Below are 24934 nucleotides of genomic sequence, written 5' to 3' on the forward strand. Positions count from 1 at the left end.
ATAGCAGTTATTAATTATGTTTTTAATAAAATGGCCCCACAGTGTCTTAATAATGTCACTAGTAATTGATAGACTGCATTCATATGAATATTTGGTCAGCCCAATATACTGTGATATTGTATGGTTAATATTATTATTATTATTATTACTAGCTGATGTACCTGGCGTTGCCCTGGTTTAAATCTTCAAGTTATTAAGTTTTATTATGTGATGTCATTAAAATCCATCCAGTGGAAGGCCCAGAACAGGCTCCTTGGGTCAAAGTCCAGGACCCCAACTACTCCATAAGTCATCCCAGACCAATTACCACCCCTCTGTGAAGTTTTCATCCAAATACATTCAGTGGAAGGCCCAGAACAGTCTCCCCAGGTCAAAGTCCTGCCCAGTGTACACCAAAGGAAGGTCTGACAGGGACCTCAACCCGCTAGTATGTCTTCTGGGATCCAATGTTACCACTGTGTGAAGTTTTCATTCAAATCCATCCAGTGGAAGGCTCAGAACAGGCTCCCAGAGTCAAAGTCCTGCCCAGCATACGCCAACGGGAGGTCCGACTGGTACCTCAACCCCCTAGTATGTCTTCTGGGATCCAATGTTACCACTGTGTGAAGTTTTCATCCAAATTATGTGATGTCATTTAAATCCATCCAGTGGAAGGCTCAGAACAGGCTCCCTGGGTCAAAGTTCTGTCCAGCATACACCATCGGGAGGTCCGGCCAGTACCTCAACCCCAAAGTATGTCTTCTGGGATCCAATGTTACCACTGTGTGAAGTTTTCGTCCAAATTATATGATGTCATCCAAATCCATCCAATGGAAGGCCCAGAACAGGCTCCCTGGGTCAAAGTTCTGTCCGGCCCACTCCACTGTGAGGTCCAACCGGGACCCCAACCACTTCATTAGGCATCCCAGACCAATTGCCACCCTTCTGTGAAATTTTCATCCAAATCCATCCAGTGTATCCCAGAATATGCTCCCCTGGTCAAAGTTTTGCCCAGTGTCCCCGGGTCAGAGTTCAGCCCAGCGTACACCAATGGGACCAGTACCTCAACCCTCTAGTATGTCTTCTGGGATCCATATTACCACTCTGAAGTTTTCATCCAAACACATCTAGTGGAAGATTAGAACAGGCTCCCCAGGTCAAAGTTCTGCCCAGCATACACTAACGGGAGGTCTGACCGGGACCCTAGCCCCTAAAACCTGGCCAGGATCCAACTGGACCACCTCGCATTGGTTTCATCCCAAAAAGTGCAGAGATGTCGGAATGCATAACCGGTCAGACAAACAAACATACAGAGCATTGAATTTTATTTATTAGATCATTTATTTATATTGTACCACAAGTGTTCCGCAGTGCCTTACAAAGTACATAAACAAATAAGGAAACAAGAAACCAGTGACTTACAGTACAATACAATGCAGGACAAGGACATGGTTTATACACATTGCTGCATAAGCGATCATAGCACTCAAAATGAGTGGCTGGGCGTATGTAACGAAGTGTTAGGTGCCCTTGCAGGACGTAAGGAGTAGATGAAAGTATAAGTAAGGAGAAGCAGATGAAGGAAGAGGGCCCTGCTCGTGAGAGCTTACATTCTAAAGGGGCTGGGCAGACAAACAGATGTGTGGCGTATCACCAGGTAAGGTCCCGCTTTGACCACTGTCTGAGTATATCCATAAACATGTCAAGTGTAAAACGTAAGATGGAAAGCACCAGTGACATAAAGAAAAGGAACGTGTGTTCCAAGAGTTTGTTTCAATAAAAGATGAGACATTTGGCACATATGCTTTTTTTACTATAAGCTCTTGCAAACAACTTGGTCATTATTTCTATTGTTTCCAGGTGACTTTTAATGATTTCATATAATTATAATAATTTCTGTATGTACTGCTCACTAGAGAGCTGCAGGAGAGGTTACACTTTGTAAATATATAATACTAGCCAACCTGCATCTGTCTGTAACAGTGAATATCTGCTATTAAGTGCCATCTACACCACTACATCAGTGCACATTTGATAAGAACCCACTTCCAATAGAGCGATGCACTGCTGTAGAATTTTGCTCACTCCAAAATAATGGGAGCATCTACCAAGTATTAAAGTGATCATCCTGAACCACTGCCTCTACGGTATGTAGTCATTATGTCGACATTGTGAATGTCAATACCATGATGCCCACATGGTCTGAATGTCGACATTCACAATGTCAGCACTGACATAATATTGACATCGACATTGTGAATCTTGACAGTAAGACTGACAATACATGATGTTAGGGTTAGGCTTCATTTGAGTTAGACTGCAATTAGAGTTAGGCAGTGCCGTAACAGGGCTCAAATGTGCCCCGCACCGGCCCCCTCTTAGAGCGCCCGACGTGCAGCCTTGGTGTTAGGTATACTGTTAGCTTTTCCTCAAATTAATATTGGCGACATTCTGGAAATATCGACATTCACAATGTGAACATTAGGTTACTGTCAACATGATAAATGTTGATATTCAGAACATGTCGAGATTCTGTATGTCGACATTATATAGAACATCCACCTCTATACTAAGTACTTGCATGACTAGTGTACACACACATTCACATTGGTTACACAAAACTCAGGATTAATGTAGTTAGAAGTGCCTGATGGGCTAATATGGGGTGGTGTTTTAATAAATATTTGCCATTTATAGTAAGTAGAATTAAGGAATAAAATAAAATGTATGAGTAAGTTGTACCTTGTTAGTATATACCATTCACTGTCTTTTTCCTTTTGTCAGCAGTTGGTGGTTGAAGCATTCACGTCGCAGTCATTGTTTTTACCGGAGACAGGTAGGTGGTCTTCTGCTTCCCCATTCCTGACGAAGTTAGATATATGGTCTGAAATATACTACCGTATATGCATTTGGGGTACTGTTTAAATATATATTGGCGGATTTAAATAGCCAGCGTTTAGTAAATATACCCTATAATCCTTTTATAGCTATAATTTCCTGAATGCAAAGTGATGAGCTGAAGATACTGTACCTGAGATAAATATGTGATAATGAAGAAGAGATTTGTACTTTAAAATAAGATTTAAAACAACATATATCATTGTGACAGTAAATAAAAACATTCTTGGTAATTACCATTTTTCCTTGGTATTGTTCATTTTTTTTCAGGCTATTATTAATAATTCTGCATAGTTTCCTGAATGTGACTACCATGGATAACAGTTACATGGAATATCATGTCGTTAGCAGACAGACTTTTGAATGCCCCTCTGAGCTCAGTGTGCACTATAAAATCCTACCCCTCCTCTGCCATTATATGTCATGCTGAGAGTCTGTGAGTGTGACTAGCAGCTAAACCTGGATGCTGAACAGACATATTTGAAAATAAGATAATGATTTGTATGAGGAATGCTAAGAAACATAACTATCAAATGTATGCTTAATAGTTATTTTCTTGCTATTTGAAGAAAAACATACTTCTCTACTGGTTGGCACATCAGGAGAGGGGCATAGCCACAAACGCCCTCCTCGGTGTGGTTGCCCCTTGTCTAGTGTCAATTTCACTTCTGTAGACCTTTAACAGCTGCTCTGCTACATCCCCAACTTCCCAGTTGATCAGGACAATGCATTCCAGATTGTAATAGCAGTACAGAGCCCTCAAGTAGAGTCTGTCACACTGAAATCTGTACGGCTGGTGGCAGGGTCGGCTCAAGGCCTGTTCAGACAGCGCGGCTGCACAGAGGGGGACGCACCACGGTACTCTCAAATTCCCAGCTAAGCACACCCGGGAGACACCCACACTTAGGATCCTGTGGGCAGTATATTCCTGCCTCTGGTCCTCCTCAGTGCCATGGTGCACACTCTTTGAAGAGAGCGACAGACGTGGAGCTATGTACACCGTCTCGCAGCATGTAAGGGAGCAGATTCGGTGCATCCACAGTTTGTTTACTTCAGTCAGAGACAAACAGTGCTTGTACTTCAGGGCCTGATTCAGAGGCGGACGCTCTGACCAGAGCGCTCGCTCGGAATCAGGGCCGGCCTACCTAAAATTGGAGCGGCCTCCTGGCCGCTCGCATAGCTGTGGGTGACCACCCACAGCTTATGCGAGCGGCCAAAAAGATGGTCGCGATGGTCAAGACCATCACAACCATCGGGCTTGCGACGAGACCCTTGTGGTAGGGTCTCGTCTGCCGCAAGCCTGGAGTGCTTTTGGCTCTATCAGAGCCAAAAACACTCCCACTGACATCACTAGTGATGTCAGTGGGGCCGGACCCAGACGGTAGGCGTTCCCATGGGAACGCCTCCGTCTGGGCAGCCACACCCCCGGCACGCCCACCAAAGGGGGCGTGCTGTCAATCTCCATCGACAGCACGCCCCCTTTGGTGCGAGACCCCGAGCGACGGCTTCCCCGTCGCTCGCCGGGTCTCGCGCATGCGCACGACGGAGGCGCCTCCGTCTTGCGCATGCGCATTTGGGTAACATCGACCCGCTTCTGAATGAGACCCTCAGTTCCTAATCTGAGACTGCTATTTCCTATATAATATATATAATGCATAGCAAGGATTTTTTACTGAGTGCTTTTGTGGACGGTACTGTTTATCTATTAGCTGCTCTTTCACAATAAATGGACAAAGGAAAACCAGCTTCATGAAGGGGGCCTCTAATTGGAGAGATGCGGGGGGCCTGGAGTTGGAGAGATGTGGAGGGCTGGAGCTGGAGAGACGGGGGGGTCTGAAGCTTGAGAGACATAGCACTGTTGTAGGTACACATTATTAACTGGGGCACTACTGTGAGGCATTGTAATATTTTTATATATGGGGGAGGTGCTCCAAAAATTCTTGCACCGGGTGCTAGTAGACCTGGGACTGGCTCTGGTTGGAAGTTTGGAAATAAGACCACAGTATGTGGGATTGCTGCATTAAAGTTATATATTGAAGGCCACAGACTGGGTGAAATAACTGAAAACACAGAATGATAGCTTGAACTCATCTGGTAGCTACAGTAAGTAAGTATTTTGCCAAACTTCTCATATTCAGTCATTCTTCATATATTTTTATAATGTCTCCCTTCTGCTCTTGACCTTACTTCTGCTTGTTGACCCGGCGATCACTGCTCACCCTCGCAGATCCACACCTCAACCCTAGCATTCTAAATGCGCCAGATACCCTCAAAAGTATTCATGAACCGCTGAGCGACAGTATAGGAAATCACGCTCTATGGCAGACTTCGTCCATTTCAAGTTTATGCTCTCAACCTACTGTACCGACCTCTCACTCTCTAAACTTTCGAATTTCAAGAACCTAATCTCCTCCCTGTCCTCAAACCCCCATTGTCTCTTTGCCACTTTCAACTCCTTTCTCTGCCCCCCATTCTTGCCTCCCCACCTTACTCTCTGCCCTTGACTTTGCCACCCACTTCACATCTAAAATTGACTCCATACATGAGAATAGCTCATCTCATCTTACCCGACCCTCAGCACCTCACCCATTCCTTTCCTAGACCACGCCTCCCCATCCATATTACCAAATCTGTCATCTTTCTCCCCTGTATTTGGAGATGACATCATGGCCCTCATCTGGTCCTACCCCCTTTCACCTCGCCCCTTGACCCTATCCCCTCCCATCCCATCTACTCTACGATATCTCTCCTGTTGCTTGTTCTCACCTTGCACATCTCTTCAATCCCTGCCTCACATCAGGCACTGTCCCCTCCGCAGTCAAGCATGCCCTGGTCTTCCCAATTCTTAAAAAACCCACTCTTAATCCTGACACTCTCTCCAACTACCGCCCCCTCTCTCTCTTCCCATTTGCCTCCAAACTCCTTAAGTGGATTGTCTCCTTACTGACTTTCTTTCTTCCCACTCCATCCTTTCCACTCCACTGAAACTGCACATATGAAAGTCAGCAATGACCTCCTTGCTACCAAATCTAACAGTCACTACTTATTCTTCTTGTCCACTTTGTTTCTTATGACACTATGGACCACCCTATTCTCCTGTAAATCCTTCACTTCCTCTGTCTGCGTGATACTATCCTCTCTTGGCTGTCCTCCTACCTCTCTGACCACTCTTTCTTTATTTCCTCTCATGACTCCACTTTCCCCCACTTCCAATAACAGTAGTTATCCCCCAAGGTTCTGTTCTGGGGCCTCTTCTATTCTCCCTCTGTCTAGGTGAGCTGATCAGCTCTTTTAGCCTCCAATATCATCTCTGTGCTGATGACACTCAGATCTACCTCTCCTACCTGACTTCTCCCCCTCTTTCATCACTCGTGTCTCCAATTATCTCGCTGCTATTTCTTCCTGGATGTTCCAGCACTTTCTTAAACTTAACATGTCTAAGACTAAGGTGATAAGATTCCTACCCGCCCGCATAACCTCACCTACAATTTCATTATCTATTGCCAGCACAATCGTCTCCTCTAGCCCCCAAATGCGCTGTCTTGGCGTTATGCTTGACTCCTTCCTCTCCTTCAGACCTCACATTCAGTACCTTTCGCAGTCCTCCAGTTTCCATCTCAGAAATATTTCTAGGATAACACCTTTTCTCACCCTGGAGGCAACTAAGACCCTCATCCACTCACTGGTCATCTCCAGATTGGACTACTGTAACCTTCTCCTATCTGGCCTTGTTTACTCAGTCCTCAATGCTGCTGCCTGGCTCATCTTATTCTCCTGCAAGCCCTACACTGGCTCCCCTTCCGAACTCCATTCAAGCTTCTCACACTCACTCACAAAGCCCTCCCTCAATCCTCTCCTATTTACAGTACATCTCTGAACTTATCTACCTTCACACTCCCACCAGTACACTTCGATGCGACTGATGATTTTTAATGATTTGTTGTTCCGATCCGTCGAAATCGGACATATATCATTAAAAAAATCGTCTGTGTACCCAGCTTTAGGTGACAAGTCCAGCCATGGAATCTAGTAGTAATCCTCTATGACAGTTTCTGTGCTGTTATTGCATACAGTGCTAGGGGTGCTCGTGCTCTCTTGAATACTGACAGGAGGAGACAGAGCAAATACTCTCTTGATATTGTAGCTTGTGATGAGGTCTACATGTGATGAGGTCTAGCATGTGATGAGTTGTGGTCACGGAGTAAACTTCCAGCAGGAGTCGTCTAGCTAAAGCAATTAAAGTCATACTTGAGTACTTTTTAAAAATTATTTCAGGGAGAACAATGTTGTAAAATGAAATTGCTGTGACCCTAAAGGGACGTGCCCAGCTATACCCATGGGGCATATCTCATGCCACCCAGGGGCATGTCCAATACCACCAGGATATCCTATTCTCTATAAACAAGGAAGGCTCCAGATCATTATTTTGATGAGTAGAGTAGGCCAGACTATTAAGTATTTCTTCCTTATGGTAATAATGGTAGAAGAAAATTTTCCTATTAAACTGGGGATTGGTGATTGTGATGTGCAATGGAGTTTATATTCACTAGACTTATGTGGTAACAGTGACATTACTACTGAGGAAATTAATACATTACAAGAGGCATTGAAAGTGCAACATAATGACAGTGAAGTTGTTAAACAGGAGCTAAACCTCAAGGTTATTATTATGCCTTCTATCAGCAAGCATAATCACTGTCATTCTCTGTGATAGAACAGAACAGCCTGCCAGGTCATTTCTTTCCAACTTCTATTCACAATCCATCTTTCCTAATCTTCCCTTCTCCCTTTTCTTTTCACATTGATTATGTATGTGACAATGTATTGTCGTTTTTGTGCATTATGGTATCTAATGACCCATTTATGATGTGCTTTTCGAGTTTTTCCATACCTTAGAAATGGCTGTTTTGAAACTCCTCATTCACAATCCTGACCTGAGTCCTGGCCTCAGTCATGCTACATTGTGCTGTGCCCTAATTGGTAAAACACATGCAGTCAAGGAGTGATGGGGGGTGAATGGATCAGTTCAGGACGATTTCTCTGGAAACCATAGCAATGACCAACTTCTCTCATCCAACCGCGTCATTGGTAAGTGGTACATGTGAGGTCCAGTTGTGGTTCAGTCTAGCAGGGGCCCAGAAGTCCATGATCATTGCCTACCCTCCCGGTGTAATGGGAGGTCTTCCAAGATTCTGGGAGTCTCCTGGACATTCTAGGAGGGTAGGCATGTATGATTTAAGCCCCAGTGTATAAATCTGTGCTTATAAACCACACTAGCCTCAACGATACTTGGCTACTTTTTGGGCCTCCCCTCCAGGAGATCACGGACGGGAGGTTCAAAAGACAAGAGCAAGGGTATGATGGCAGTAATTTGCGTCATCATGGCTCCACCCCCACTGCACAATGTCACATTCATCATGCATTGGGGGTCGGGCTATGGAGACATGTTATTGCACATCGGATCTGTGAGGGTGTTCTACTTTCTCAGGAGCCTGGGAGGACTACCGATTTTCAGGAGTCTCCCGGATATTCCAGGAGAGTAGGCAAGCGGAGCTCTTGGTACCCCTGTATGTTACAAAATGCCACGTGAGCTTTGGGCCCATATTTTTGCACTTTCAGAAATGAACTTCAGAGTTTCAAGCAGTTGCTGAAGTTTCTGTGCTGTTGCTGGTCCGATGAATTATATCTATGTGAATAATTATTCAAGAGCTTGCAGAACACACAGCAATTTGTGGGCCTTTTGCTGAATTTGGATAAAATTTTGCGGACTCTCTCAGATTGGAATGTTTAATATCACTTAATGTGGGACATTTATAAAACTGAAAACATCTCGCTTAAAAAGCTGAAGCTGCAAAGTTCATCCAGCTCACAAAAAATAGCCAATTTTGCATGTGTACATCTTAAAATAAAACTATGCACTATTATAATTAAGGCTTTCAATAAAACTCATTCCTATGTGTAAGTACGGAAAGTTTTTCAATACCTAATGGTATTTATGTCCATGTTTTACTTATTGTGGGCCTGATTCAGCAAGAATCGCAGTTGCTAATACGCACGCAATAGGCCGATTGTTGCGTATACATCGCAGTGCGCGCACTAGCTATTGCGATCGGGACTGCGATCACAGGGGCTATGCAGAACCCTCGCAGAGTGATTGACTGGGAGCACCGTTTGTGGGTGGTGATGGGGGGATGGTCAGGAAAACGCAGGCGTGCCAGTGCGTTCGGACGTTGTTGCAGGTATGTGCATAAATTAGCCACTGCAATGCCATACGTAGTGGGAGGTCTCATAGCATGCGTGGTTGTTAGCAATTTCTGGGTAAGGTCAGGGCTTGTGCAAGTGTGCGTGAAGCTGCGATGGTACTCGATTGTACCGATGGTTTCTCTATTCTGCTAAACATTACGGATGTGTGTAAGGTAAAGTGGGCGTCCTTATGTTGTGCTGAGTTTGCATTGCGATCGCAATGGATTAGCTTGCAATCGCAGTTGAACTGCGTGCGTACGCAATATTGCGATCCGTAGTGAATCAGGCCCTGTAAGCGCTGACAAGACTTTGTATATAAAGTGCATTACTGCTATTTTCACCAAACCCACTTAGTAGTAAAACGTAAACTCCAGCTCAAATGTCACAAACTAAAATAAATGTCACACATTTGCTACTATAAATATAACAAATATGTATTCACCACCACCCAAGTTATTTTACCTCGAACGATCTAGAACTACATAAGCAATTTCCTTCCTGAGTACATAGATCAGATCCCTGGCCACGCACACACACTCACACACATACAGTACAGTACTTTCCCTCTGTCTACTCCCACCAACAGCTGAAAACGCTCAATTTAGCAGTTTGCTCCCCCGCTCCAATTGTGCCTTTTTCCTTAGACCACAGATGTGCTAGGATTAGAACACACTAGTGTTTGTACACACGCAAGAAAAAAAAGTACAGTTGTTTTTTTTTAAGTGATTCTTCTGTATTTTTTTCTCAAACTCAATTTATAAATGATCACAAAAATATGTCAACGCTGCTTGTTTTTTTTTTTTTTAGCATTTTGTTTGTATTAAAACTGTTTAACATTTGTGTTAGTCCTTAGAGTTGTGTGTATTGAATAATGAGAAAGGTAGGGTGATGGTATGGGCGCAGAGCCGGATTAGGGGCCACATAGGCCTGAAGCTGAAAACGTTCAAGGGCCTATTTTGGGAAGTCGGAGTGGGTGTGGCCAGTGTTGTGTGGGTGTGTACACCTTTACACTAGGGATGATCATCGATGGCCATTAGTCACTGGGCAGCGGGCCAATCAGATTTGGGGCAGGGCTTCGCGGGTCACACCGCGGGGCGGAGCAATGATCCGTGTCCCGGCACTAGGGAAAAAAAAAACATTGTAGGGCTCCGTGCCATCAATGGTGGAAACCCATTGAATCTCCGCCATCGATGGCCTAACCATCGGCTATCGGTGGTTAACCATCGATGACTGGTAATCATTGATGGCCCATGGCCATCCCTACTTTACACTATTAGCCCCAATGTCTTCATATATATACATAAGAGAATAAAAATTGCATAATTTTGTTTGGAAAATAGAAATGCAATTTATGGCCGACCATGTGGTCATCTGGTGCGCAGGGCCTTAACATCGACCCGGTTGTGAGCACGCAGCACTTGCAACCGGGTCCGAATGAGACCCATTGTTCTTAATCTCAGTAATAAGTAAAATTAATAATAACCAACCAACAGGACTTACACTTGGGGGTTCAGAATTATAAAACACTAAACAAGTGCGGAATCTTGGTGTTGTCCTGGATAGTGGCTTGACACTTAAACATCAGGTATCAGCCACAATCAAATCCTCATTCTTTCATCTGAGGAACATAGCCAGAATCAAGCACTTAATTCCCTCAGAAGATCTGCCTAAAGTCATACATGCATTTATATCATCACGCCTAGACTACTGCAACGCCCTCTACCTCGGTCTCCCAGCAAAAGAATTACACCGCTTGCAGATGGTACAAAATGCAGCTGCCAGGCTATTAACCAACCAGCCCCGTTTCAGCCACATAACACCCATTCTCTACTCCCTTCACTGGCTGCCTGTCAGATGGCGAATTGCTTTCAAGATTGGTTTAATAACTTATAAAGCCCTTCATGACCATTGCCCAGGGTACCTGAAACAGCTTCTGATTCCTTACTGTCCCACTCGATTACTGCGATCCATTGACGAAGGACTATTAACAGTACCTAGAATCTCACGGAATTTGTCTGGGGGTCGAGCTTTCAGTTTTGTGGCTCCAACCTTTTGGAACTCACTTCCCCGCACAGTTCGAGAGGCCTCCACTCTAGAATCCTTCAAAAATAGACTCAAGACTCACCTATTCACCCAAGCATTTCACTAATGTCCCTTGTTTAAGCTTATTCTGTATTTTGTACTGTAAATGTAAAGCACTTTGAGTCCTTTAAGAGAAAAGCGCTATATAAATAAAATTATTATTATTATTATTATTATAAAAGTGAAGCCTATCTGTAATAACATCATTATCAGGAGGGTAATTACTATTGGCTCACATAGCCACTGTCTACTAGAGATCATGATAAAAAAGTGGTTAGAATGGCCCATGGTATAACATGGAGGTGATTGCTAGAGGGTCTCCCCCATTTTAGGTAGGGCTGTTACTAAATATATGAATAAGACTTTGGACCTCATTCAGACCCGGTCGCAAATGCTGAGCGCTCGCAACCGGGTCGATGCCCCGGAGTGAGAGACAAATTCTCTCGCTCCGGAGCTCACTACAAAAGGGCCAGCTGTTGATGTTTTTGTAGGCGTGGCGGGGGGGTGGTTTTACAAACGTAGGCGTTCCTTAAGGAACGCCTGCCGTTTTTGTGGGCGGCTGCACTGACATCAGCAGTGATGTCAGTGGGGAGCTTCCTGCTTCCTGGGGCTTGCGGCTGCCGAGACCCAACCTTAGGGTCTCGTCTCAACCCCCGATGGTCGCGGTGGTCTTGACCATCGCGACCATCAGCCTGGTTGGTCGCTAAAGCTGTGGGTGGTAACCCACAGCTTAGCTAGCGACCAGGAGGCCGCACTTCAAAAACCAAGTGGCCGCCCTCATTCAGAGCGAGCGGTCGCTTCTTGCAACCACCTCTGAATGAGGGCCTTTGTCTGTTGCCATCATTACTTGGAAAGTGTATTTTTTACTTTGACCGTCATGTTATGCTTTATACAATGTCAACTGTTACTGTATGATATGTTTTTCTTAATAAAAACATTTTAAAATAAAAACAGGGCACTTAAATAAGCAGGACAAGTTATAACACACAAGTATGGCAACAAAGCAGGAAGTTACTGGTAGCTACAAGTGAGGGATTGGAGGACTGCATGTGGCCCAATAGCTGCCCATTGCCTATCACTGATCTAAAACACTGATTGTTATCCAAGTAATAACTGTAATCCTATTTCCTTTAATTTACCGATGGGTATTACTGTGGATAACGATTTGTGTTCTAGTTGTGTTTTGTATGTCCATTTTAAACATACTATACATGTTTGTTTCCACTATACAGACTACTGCCCTCTCTTTTTTTAACCAGACCAGTAAAATTACTAGTAAGTTATGGATATACTGAGTGAGTAGTTACTTGTTACACCTGCAATTCCAAACTAATTTACTCTACAGTCAGTGACAGCATTATATGTAGACAATGCAATTTAAAAAAGTAGAGCAGTACCAATGGCGAGGGTGTATGTGTATACAGTTCTGAGGGAAGATGGGCAAGACAAAAGATCTAAGTGATTAGAACACAGCATGGTAGTGGACCCCAGATGGAGTGACACACAAGTGTCAGGAATTGTAACACTGCTGGAGTTCTCACAGAAATCTGTGGTGGCGTATCAGCATTAGACCACCACCCAAATGATTTACACCCAATAGCTGTCCTGTGGATGAAAACTCATATCAGTGACGGAAGGTTTGGTAACAGGGAGATAAGGAACATGACACTGGGCACTGGGTTGGATAAAAGTCGCCTTGCCTGTTCTTGCTGATTCACAGGGATGATAAAAGTAGGATATGGCAAGAGTTACATGAGATCAAAGATCCATGTTGCTGGGTGTCAGCAGCACATGCTAGTAGTCACAGTGTAATTGGTTGAGGAGAATATTTTATGGCACAAAATATTCCTTTTGAATATGACTACAGTAATGTAGAATTTCCACAGGATATCTGTACATATCGATTTGGAAGCACTCCTTCATGGCAGCAGAAAATAGGCTTTTTCATGAGATAATGCTCCAAGATACAAGGCCTGGGATATCCCTGAATGTTAGAAGAAAGATGGCAGTGAAGTCAACTTAATGTACACTATGTAGACAAAAGTGATTGGACACCCCCACGCAAGCGAAAGGCATACCATGCATTACATTGCACACGAGTTCCAAATGGCCACTAATGTGGCGTTTTTGACAAGAACAGTTTGTAGGGAGGCCTATGCACTTACAGTTCTACAGAAATAGCTAATGTTTTTATCAGGATGACAATGCCACCTGTTATGTTTCCAGGGCGACGCTAGACTAGATATACAGAAAATTTGGTAACCCAGATGGACTGGTCAGCAGAGTCCAGATCTTAACCCCTTTGAGAACCTCTGGGATGAATTGGAGCGATAGGTGCATTCTAGGCCGACTCCACCTTCTTTAGTGTCACAGTAGGTCACTGTACTTAAGGCGCAATGGCAAAACATACCGCCTGCTGTTGTCCAGGAACTTGTGGACAGTTTGCTAAGAAGGGCGTCTGCAGTAATCACTGCACGTGGTGGACCTACAAAGTACTGACGCCAATAAAATCTTGTTAATCTATTTACTGTCAACGTCCAATCACTTTTGTTTACATAGTGTACTGTTCTGCCCAGCAACTAAATCACAATCCAGTCAAGCATCTGTGGAATGAGATGGAAGGAAGCTGTCAGAAGCACACCACCAAAAACTATGGTACAAAATGGTTGTGCGCATGATATTGGAGCACTGTGACTCCATCGCTAAGAATATAATAAAGGATACAATACTCTCCAGATAAATTATCTCCGGTTATCATTGCCGATACTAACTCAATAGTACCATATTTAATCACGTGACTAATTAACAAGATTCACACACATATGAGGGTGGGTGCGCCGGTGGTATCTGCACACATATATATCCCTCTTTTGGGTTCTTGTATGTGTACATATCTTATCATTTGACATAGCAACACGTGAGTTTAGGACCACTCACGTCAACAGGCTGTCCCTTTCCTTAAACCCCCATACTCTTCCCCCCTACATCAAAACCTCCCACTCAAAACAGCTAAGAGTGCTTGTCTTTTTTGCTATATACCATAATGATCCAGTGTTGAGGTGGATTTATTTAAGGACTGCTCCTAAACCACAACTAAGGGCATCAGTGTGGCCACTCCATCTGTTGTTTATGGCATAGTCCTGAGTTAATCTTGGCAGGAAGATACCCCAGCGAAGCCCAGGAACAGAGGGCTGCCAGCATGCCAGTGGGCCGTGTGGATAAAGAAAATGACAGCGTGGAAAAGAAGGGTCGTTGTTAGACAGGCAGATAGGGAGCGGCCTGGATGCATTGGTTGTTTTGTCCACAAAAGCAGAAATTTGACCTTTTGAAGCAATTAGTGTTTCTCCAAGTCTGGCAATAGTTTTGCAGCGTAGTAGTCACCCACATACTGTATCTTTGCTCCATTTCACATGCAGGTGACATAGAAAACAGCCAAAGCTTATGATAAAATATCTCTCACTTGCAGAAATCTTTATCTCTTTCTCTGGAGCCTTCATTTTAAATTTGTGTCACTGTAGGAATTTAGGGCCTGATTCACAGCCGGACGCTATTTGCGCTCGCTCGTTCAGAAAAAGGGGGTGGCTATTCAAATTAACCGTTCGCTCTTTGCGGTCTGTTGACGCCTCTATGTCTGAACGAGCTAACAAAACTTGCGGTCGTAATTTTGGAAAAAATGCCCCCTGGCCGCTCGCATCATATGTCATGTCCGCTATTTATTAGATTAATCGAGTACATCGAACGGCGTCTGAACTGCTCGCTATTCTTGTTGTTGGTTTTTCCTACTGCAATCTTACGAGCAGTTCTGACTATAAAATAACCAAGTGACGTGGTCGATGACGCTGCTGTATTAATTATGCACACCCTTAAAACGCCCGTTTTGACCTTTAGGCACGCCTGCGTTCTGATCTCCACTCCCCATTTTCAAGCACCTTCCCCTGTTACCACCCACATACGCCTCCTCCTGTCACTGAAATTAGCAGGCATTCGCTATTTACCGAGCACACGATTTTCGGCCGCACTGACTGGTTCGCGCATGCGTATTACAATCCGTACGCATGCGCAGATGTGCGAACATCGCTCGGAACGAACGAGCGGCCGCTTACGAGCGGCTCTGAATGAAGCCCTTATCTCTGAATGTCAGGTATTAACTATGTATAAATTAAGAATATATGTGAAGTATTAAAGTCATCAGGTTTGACAAGCATTTAATGTTAGTGACAGGTGTAACTTATGTAAGACATGTTTAATGCTCACATTCTAGTTTGATAAAAAAAATATTAACATTTTTACATGTAAGCTGAAATCAAGGTGCACGTGGTACTGTGTTTGTTGCACTTTGCATTTTGAGTTTTAACTATCAAAAATACCAAGTAACTAACAGTTTAACACAATTTTCACTTACATTTTGGATTGTGGCTGAAGTTGGCAACAGCACTTAGAAGGTTGGGGGACACTGCTGAGCACCAGCAGTGATAAATGAATGCCACGCGTATGCGTGCAGCGACTATTTAATGCCAGGAGAGGCTGGGGGCAGCCCAGCAACTGCCAAAGTGCTGGGCTCATGCAAAGTGTGATGAAAAACAGGGTGTGATACATCAAGGGTGTGGTCTAGCCGACACAGGGACACACCTTCTTTCAAGCGCACGTTTTGAGTCCTGCTGCTGACAATTACAATTTTGGGCAGTATGTTGTTCACTACAGTTTATATAATGGGATGAAGGAAAAGCAGCTATGATGATCTTGGCACTAGTGTTGTATTTAGAAAAAGTGCGGGTAGTGCACACCATGCACCCAGAACAGTATACATGCAGAGGGCCTCCCCTGACTTTTGCTAGCGGCACCATCTTACCATCTTTTGTGTGATATATTTGAAAAGATGCCGTTTTCTATCTTCTGTACAAGTGCCATCTTCTGAAAATATCACATGGAAGATGGCGCGCTTGGCAAAAGATAGTGGTGGCCCACTGCATGGCAGGTGAAGGGGGGCTGTGTGACGATTAATCGCAAGAATAATCGCCAGAAATAATATTTTGTGAACTATGAGGTCCTTTAATTGACCTGTGTGTGTGTGTAGAAGGGTTGAGGTATTACCCCACCTCTTTTGAAGTTAGGCATTCAAGGAAGAGGGGTTGATAATGATCTATGGCCCTGATTCAGAGCCCGGACGCTCTGACAGAGCGCTCGCTCTGAATCAGGGACGTCCCTCCTCCTTTTTGGAGCGGCCTCCTGGCCGCTCGCATAGCTCTGACCACCCACAGCTATAGCGAGCGGCCAAAATGATGGTCGTGATGGTCAAGACCATCGCGACCATCAGGCTTGCGATGAGACCCTTGCGGTAGGGTCTCGCTGCCGCAAGCCCTGGAGTGCTTTTGGCTCTATCAGAGCCAAAAGCACTCCCACTGACATCACAAGTGATGTCAGTGGGGCCGGCCCCAGACGATAGGCGTTCCCATGGGAACGCCTCCGTCTGGGCAGCCACGCCCACCAAATGGGGCGTGCTGTCAATCACCATCGACAGCACGCCCCCTTTGGTGCGAGACCCATAATGACGGCTTGGCCGTCGTTATTCGGGTCTCGCACATGCGCATGACGGAGCCGCCTCCGTCATGCGCATGCACACTTGGGCAACATCGCTCAGCGCTTGCGAGCGGGTCTGAATTAGGCCCTATGTCCTGTGATTTGAGGAGTGATATATAACTGTGTGTCCTTTATTCTTATAGTCTATATAAATGGATGGCTTGCAGATAACAACAGAATGAATATCCCTCACAGTATGAGGTCGTGTGTGAACAACTAGCCCTCTTCATTTTTATGACCCCTGAAGTCAGTGTCCTAGATCATAATCCCAGAAACAGACCTCTTTTTACTTCACTGCCCTACCTCTAAAGACTCTTGTTATGCTATAGAGGCTGAGATAAGGATTCTGGTATTTACTATAGGTCTGGAAGGGGGAAGTTGAAGAGTGAGTTATATCGTCACATATCTTTAAAGCAGGGACCCTGTTAGTTTGGCCAGGTAACCCTGTATTGGAAATCTATTGATCTCAAACCCTGCTGACCTGATAGGGAGACCCTGTTCAGTATGAACAAAGAATTAGGGATGTATAAAAAAGGAATACCTGCCAGCATTCAATGGGGTTCAGATGGAAGTTCTGGGAGTGCATCAGGATATTTCTGTGGGTGAGATCCCCCACCCCATCAGCAGTGCTAAGAACTTTATTATGAGTTGTCTTAGGAACTCTGAGTTTTCTCTTTTAGTTTTTGAAAATATTTGCATTATAATCTGTTTGTCATTTTATTAATATTTTTGTAACTAAGCCTTGAAAATATTTTTTGGATTAAACACATTTAATCTAGCATATTCTCTGTGATTGTTATTGAACTTGCGTGCCTGGATAGGCCCATGCTACATATTTGTGTGCAATTTGAATGTGATTTATTATTAATCTGGTGGGAGTTCGCAGACCTCCGGAGAACCGTCTGCGTGGTGGCAGAAGAACCGTGTATTTTGGTAAGTGACCGCGGTGCACCGGCGTCGCAACCAGCTGATCCAGATTGTTGTATCTGCGAGTCAGCTCGGGTTCGTGACAGGCTGCATACCCCCATACGTAATTGTTACTATGTCTCTGGTTGACACATTGGGTCTCATTCAGAGCCGCTCATAAGCGGCCGCTCGTTCGTTACGAGCGATGTTCGCACATCTGCGCATGCGTATGGGTTTTAGTACGCATGCGCGAACCAGTCAGTGCGGTCGAAAATCGTGTGCCCGCAAAATAGCGAATGCCTGCTAATTTCAGTGACAGAGTGAGGCGTTTGTGGGTGGTAACAGGTGAAGGTGCTTGAAAACGGGGAGTGGAGATCCGAACGCAGGCGTGCGAAACGGTCAAAACGGGCGTTTAATGGGTGTGCATAATTAACAAAGCAGCGTCATCGACCACGTCAGTTGGTTGTCTTTTAGCCTGAACTGCTCGCATGTTTGCGGTAGGAAAATGCTACCATAAGAATAGCGAGCAGTTCATTCACCTTTCGATGTACTCGATTAATCTAATAAATAGCGGAGATGACGTATGATGCGAGCGGCCAGGGGGCGTTTTTTTAAAAAAAAGGTCTGCATGTTTTGTTCGCTCGTTCAGACATAGAGGTGTCAACAGACCGCAAAGAGCGAACGGTCAATTTAAATAGCCACCCCTTTTTCTGGACGAGCGAGCGCAAATAGCGTCCGGCTCTGAATCATACCCATTGTTCTCCAGAATAATCATGCTTGCTGCTAGCATTTCTCCATTGTACTAATCTGCTATATGGTTACTGGTATGGCAGGGATATCCAGTAATTGGCTATATACAGAGGCATCTAGGTTGACACAACGGAGATTATGTGATTGCATCATCATGGCCCAGTCCCTGCTATACAATGTCAAGATTAACGTCATCTGGGCCATGATGAAGCAATTTAATGGAAATCGGGTCACCGGCAGGCCAGATTGCCACTTTACCCGGGCAGTGAGCAGCTGCGACTGGCCATTTGGTGGCCTCTGTGAGACTTGCCCACTCTTCTGGGCAGCTGAGTATGCCACCCGTGATTCGGGAGCCTCCCAGCCATTCCAGGAGAGTAGGCAAGTATGGTGTCAGGCTTTTCATTTACATAGCCCAAAACAGCAGAGGCACAGCATAAAATCCTCTATGGCGCTGTATGCCTCTTGAGATATTTGCACCGTCCCACAAATCTAGCAGTGTTTCTAGTTTGCAGAGGTATCTTCTGATGGGGAGAACAGGCATGCACCTTAGGGCAGAGCCGTAACTAGATTTTTTGGTGCTCTGTGCCAGAATGAGCATTGAACCCTCATTTTTCAAATAGGGATATAATATAGTACATCCAAAAAAGGGCTATGGTCTCATGGGGAAGGGCCAGGGAAAAGAGAGGGGAGGTCCAGAGATGCTGGGGATAAAAGAGGAGGAAGCTACAAGTGAGAATGATAATAAACAGAAAAATCGACATGCCCAAACAGCGCCCCCTGCCCTGCGGTGCCCTGTGCCATGGCACAGGTCGCACCACTCTAGTTACGGCACTGCCTTAGGGTGCCCCTGGTGGTTCATATAAGTACATTAAAGCATAACCAACATAGCACTTACTTGTTTCTATTCTAGAGTTTGAGGGAGTTTCGCGTTTTCCTGAGATCTGCTTTTTTCTTTCTGGTGTATGGAAATAAAATTAATTATTGTACTCTGTGCTCACAACTCAGCCTCACACTTACTGTGTATATAATAATACTACAGAATGTTATCATTGCTTAGCAACCTCATTTTTATTATCCACATTCATGTAGAGCCACACCTGTAGAAGCAAAAATGTTATTGGTTTAGTCAGTGGTCGAAGTGGGAATTTTTAAGTGGGGGTATGGGAAGTTTAAGGCTGTACCTATGTACGTGCCGAAGGTGCTTGCACGTCATAAAAAGGAATTTGGCCACTCAAAAGAGGTGAGCTCTTAAGGCACGCCCCCATGTCATCAATGTAGTGTACCACACTGAAATACCCCTTATACACATTATGCCACACAATATATAGTGCCCTTATAACACGTTATGCCATGCAGTAATAGTGCCTCTTATACATTATGCCACACAGTATTGCCCCTTACACATTATTCCACACATAGTAATGCCTCTTACACATTATGTCTCACAGTAATACCCTTTGAAAATTATGCCATGTAGTATTAGTGCCCCTTACACATCATGCCACAGTTAAGCTCTTGCGCAGCCTTTTACTGCCCCGTGTCCCTAAAACATCCTATAACCTACCTCTGATGAGCAACCAGTAGTAGCCTCTTACCTCCCAGTCAGCAGCAGCAGGTGTACAGCACCACTGCGGCCTTGAAACATCAGCTACGTATGTATGGGTAGGGTATGGGATGCCGGTGCTCAGTATCCCGACAAGGTTAGGACACTGATACCTGCCGATAAGTATCCTAACCCTTCCCCTAAAGCTAACCCTCCCTTCCTGCAGCCTAAACCTAACCATCCCCCTAGCAGCCTAACCCCTCTCAGCACAGACCGCCCCCCTTCCCTCACAGCACAGACCCCTCTCACCTCTCAGCACAGACCCCCCTCACAGCACAGACTCCCCTCACAGCACAGACCCCCTCTTTCTCACATCACTGACCCCGATCACCTCTCAGCACAGACCCCCCCCCTCACAGGACAGAATCCTTCTTTCTCACATTACTGACCCCTCTCACCACAGAACCCCCCCTCACAGCACAGACCCCCTTTTTCTCACATTTATTGACCCCTCTCACCTCTCAGCACAGACCCCCCCTCACAGCAGACTCCCCCCCTCACAGCACAGACCCCCTCTCACATCACTGACCCCTCCCCCTCACAGCACAGACCCCCCTCACAGCACAGACACCCCCTCTCACAGCACAGACACCCCCTCTCACAGCACAGACACCCCCTCTCACAGCACAGACACCCCCTCTCACAGCACAGACCCCCCTCACAGCACAGACCCCCTCTCACCAGACTCCCCCTTCACAGCACAGACCCCCTCTCACAGCACAGACCCCCCCCCTCACTGCACAGACCCCCCTCACTGCACAGACCCCCCTCACAGCACAGACCCCTCTCACCACAGACTCCCCCTCTCACTGCACAGACCCCCCCCTCACTGCTCAGACCCCCCCCTCACTGCACAGACCCCCCCCCTCACTGCACAGACCCCCTCCCTCACTGCACAGACCCCCCCCCCCCCTCACTGCACAGACCCCCCTCACAGCACAAAACCTTTCCTGACATCACTTACCCCACCCCCTGCTCAGACTGCTGTCCCCTTAGCACTGGGTCAGGAGCACCTTACTCCGCTCTCAGCTCCGCCCAGAGCCTGATGTCGGAAAGGTCCCTCCAGCACAGGGGATAGGTGTCCTCTCGCCGGCCGGGGAGGTTTGTTCTCTCGCCGGGTCTAAAAAAAGACGGTGGTGGGCAGGCAGCGTGAGGGCAGTGCGGCGGTGGGTGGGCCAGCGGCAGGTCTTTGAACAGTTTTACCTATGCAGCGGTGGGTGGGCCAGCGGCGGTCACGGGGGCACTGCCACTTATTGACGGCCGGGTCCGGAATGAGGAGGAACGTGGTTTCCATGGAAAGAGCGCAGCACACAGCGCCGCCATCATTTTCTAATCTGGGGCTGTCCGTTAGCTAATTAGCTCATGGACCGGCAGCCAATCAAGAGCCGCCGCTGCGGCGGCTCCTGATTGGCTGTCTGTCCGCGAGCTTCAATTAACTTGCGGACAGTCCCAGATTAATAATGATGGCGGCGCTGTGTGCTGCGCTCTTTCCATGGAAACCAGTTTGTTCTTGCAATCTTCTTTTTGCAAGAACAAACATCTTCATAGCGGGCAATGGGAGGCACAGCAGGGCTCTGTGCTCGAAGGAAGTGCCGGTATATCATACCGCTGTATACCGGCACACTTCGAGCACTGGGTTTAGTGTAATAACGTAAAAACATTAACAACATTCAAACATTTTCTTTCATTAACCTCTGCGGAGCCAAGGACAAGCTGACAGATAATCATTTATAGGAGAACGGTGAATTCTCCACAAATTCAGACCTGGTTATTCTCACACACCTCCGCACAGACGGCCTGATTCAGACCCGCTCGAAAGTGCATAGCGCTCGCAAGCGGGTCGATGGTGGGCCAGTGCGCACACACGAGCCCCGGAGCGAGCGCAAAAAGCACTAGCTCCGGCGCTCGCATCCAAAAGGGGCGGCTGTCGATGTTGATTGACAGCTCGCCCCGTTTGGAAGGCGGGGAGGGGGGGTGTCTGGGCAAACGGAGGCGTTCCTGCCATTTGTGGGCGGCCCTACTGACATCACTTGTGATGTCAGTAGGTGGACTTTCTGCTCTATTACCGTAAGGGTCTCGTTGCAAACCCGATGGTCGCAATGGTATTGAGCATCGCGACCATCACCTGGCCGCTCGCATAAGCTGTGGGTGGTCACCCACAGCTATGCGAGCGGCCAGGAGGCCGCAACTTAAAAAACAAGCGCCCGCCCTGATTCAGAGAGAGCGCTCGCTTTTTGCGAGCAGCTCTGAATCAGGCCCAGAGCTCAGTCTCCATATGTCACACAGGAAATGTGGAGTTCATGGCTGGGCTTAAACTGCTCGTGGCTGGAAACTTTCTGAGCTTATGACAGTAGATCCTTGCATACATGGCTGTAACTACCATAGGTGCAAAGGGTACAGCTGCTATGGGGCCCTTCTTTCCATATGCACTTAACCCCAGTAGTGCCCCTTATACAGTATCCCCAGTAAGCAATGTCCCCAGTTGTGGTCCCTCTTATGCAGGCCCATAGCAGTGCCCTTTATACAGTACCCCCAGTAGTGGTCCCCCTTAAGCAGCCCCCCATTAGTTCCCCTTATGCAGTACCCCCAGTATGCAATGCCCCCAGTAGTGTTCCCCCTTATGCAGCCCCTCATTAGTTCCCCTTATTCAGTGCCCCCAGTAGTGGTCCCCCTTATGTAGGCCCCCAGCAGTGATCCCCCTATCCAGTTCCCCCTATACAGGCCCCCCCTGTAGTGGTCCTCCCTACTTAGTGCCCCCAGTAGTGGTCCCCTAGTAGTAAGCCCCTTATATAGTGCCCCCAGTAGTAGTTCCTCCCCAGTAGTAGTGTCCCCAGTAGTAGTAGCTCCCCCCCAGTAGTGGTGTCCCCAGTAGTAGTTGCTCCCCCCAGTAATGGTGTCCCCAGTAGTAGTAGCTCCCCCCAGTAATGGTGTCCCCAGTAGTAGTAGCTCCCCCCCAGTAATGGTGTCCCCAGTAGTAGTAGCTCCCCCCAGTAATGGTTTCCCCAGTAGTAGTAGCTCCCCCCAGTAATGGTGTCCCCAGTAGTAGTAGCCCCCCCCCCAGTAATGGTGTCCCCAGTAGTAGTAGCTCCCCCCAGTAATGGTGTCCCCAGTAGTAGCTCCCCCCCAGTAATGGTGTCCCCAGTAGTAGTAGCTCCCCGCAGTAATGGTTTCCCTAGTAGTAGTAGCGCCCCCGCCCCAGTAATGGTGTCCCCAGTAGTAGTAGCTCCCCCCAGTAATGGTGTCCCCAGTAGTAGTAGCTCCCCCCAGGTATAGGTGCCCCCAGTAGTAGTAGCTCCCCCCCAGTAATGGTGTCCCCAGTAGTAATAGTAGACACACAAGTTACAAAAAATTTTTTAAAAAATACACTTACCTGAATCCATGCTCTGGCTCCGGTCACTGCTATCGCCGCGCGTCAGTCCTCCCGGGCTGGCGTACTCAGCATTATGGGAGAGACATCATGATGTCTCGCAGTGGGCGCTGCAGCAGTCATTGACGGTCTGTCTGACTCCCATTGACTGCTGATTCACACACACATCGCTATTGCTTGGCGGTGATGTGTGTGCAGTAGCAGCAGCGGACAATGAGAGTTGTCTGACTCTCATTGGCTGCTGGTTAACACACACATCGCCACCGGCACTGGTGGCGATGTGTGTGTTAGCACAGCATGAGCCCGCCTCCCACCCTCCTCCTGGCGCTATTGGGTAAGCGCTCTGGGGGGGAAGGACCGGCTGTGCAGCACAGGACCGGCGCAGGGAAACCTAGCGCCGGTCCTGTGTAAATGTGTAGCGCTGACCGCACTCACTGCGGTCGGCTCTAAACTGCCTGACTAGGGCGGGCCGGACCGTCACCGCTGGCGCCCCCTGTGCCGCCGGCCCTACGGCACCCAGGGCACACACCCTGCTCGACCCCCCTTAGTTACGCCACTGCATAGGGGCCCTTACTAACTTTTGGTATGGGGCCTTCAAATACCTAGTTATGCCCCTGCTTGCATAAAATCAAGAGTATTCTTAGTGTACTGGAGTAAGGTACATCCCCCTCCTCTCCCTATGTCATGACTAGATGTGTACATTTGGAGTGCTTGTTGCTGTTTCTCCAGTTGCTGAAGCATATAAAGGGTGGAATTCCACCTGGCTACTACCTCTTGCTTCAGTTAGTGACATGGCAAATGAAATTGTGCTTACAGGTGCTGCAATCTTCTACATGCAGTTGCTGAATGCCGAAAATGCCCAGAAATGTTACGGCCCACAGACAACATCTCCTGCACAAACCTGTCATTTTTTAAAGAAATTCTGAGCCACCAAGTTTATTGTGTGGGCAAAACATGTTACGTTGAAATCCACCTAGTTGTAATGCTTTCACAATGTTACTTGCTTTATCGGAAATTAGAAATGCTGAGGAAAGTCTTGTGCTATCACAACCTTGAGTTTGTCCAACAGATTGGCACTGGTGTGTTCTTAGTGAAGCCAGTGATGTGAAGAGAGCAGCCCTGCCTGTGAATGAGCTGGTATTGTGTGTTAGATACTTCTGCTGAAGGCAATACACCCACCCTGTGGGCTCTCACAGTGAATGGGTAGGAAGTCCTGGCAGCCCGAAGGGAGTAGATCCCGACAGGGCAGGTAAGTACTCTATCACAAACCCTCTCTTAGTGGTGCCTAACCCTAACCTCCCCCCGGGAGTGCCTGTTCCTAACCCCCCTTACCGCACCCTAAACCTAACCCTCCCGGGGTAGTGCCCAACCCCAAACATCCCCCTGGTGGTGCCTAACCCTCCCCCCTAGGGGTACCTAACCCCAACCTCCCCCCTCAAGACCTAAGCCTAAACCATCTACGCTCCTTAAAGCTAATCCCCCCCCTTCCCACGGCTAACGCTAAGGGCGTCCGGATTTACCTCGTTCGG

Source organism: Taudactylus pleione, unplaced genomic scaffold (assembly GCF_031769625.1).
Source record: "Taudactylus pleione unplaced genomic scaffold, aTauple2 ptg000707l, whole genome shotgun sequence".
Classification (NCBI taxonomy): Eukaryota; Metazoa; Chordata; class Amphibia; order Anura; family Myobatrachidae; genus Taudactylus; species Taudactylus pleione.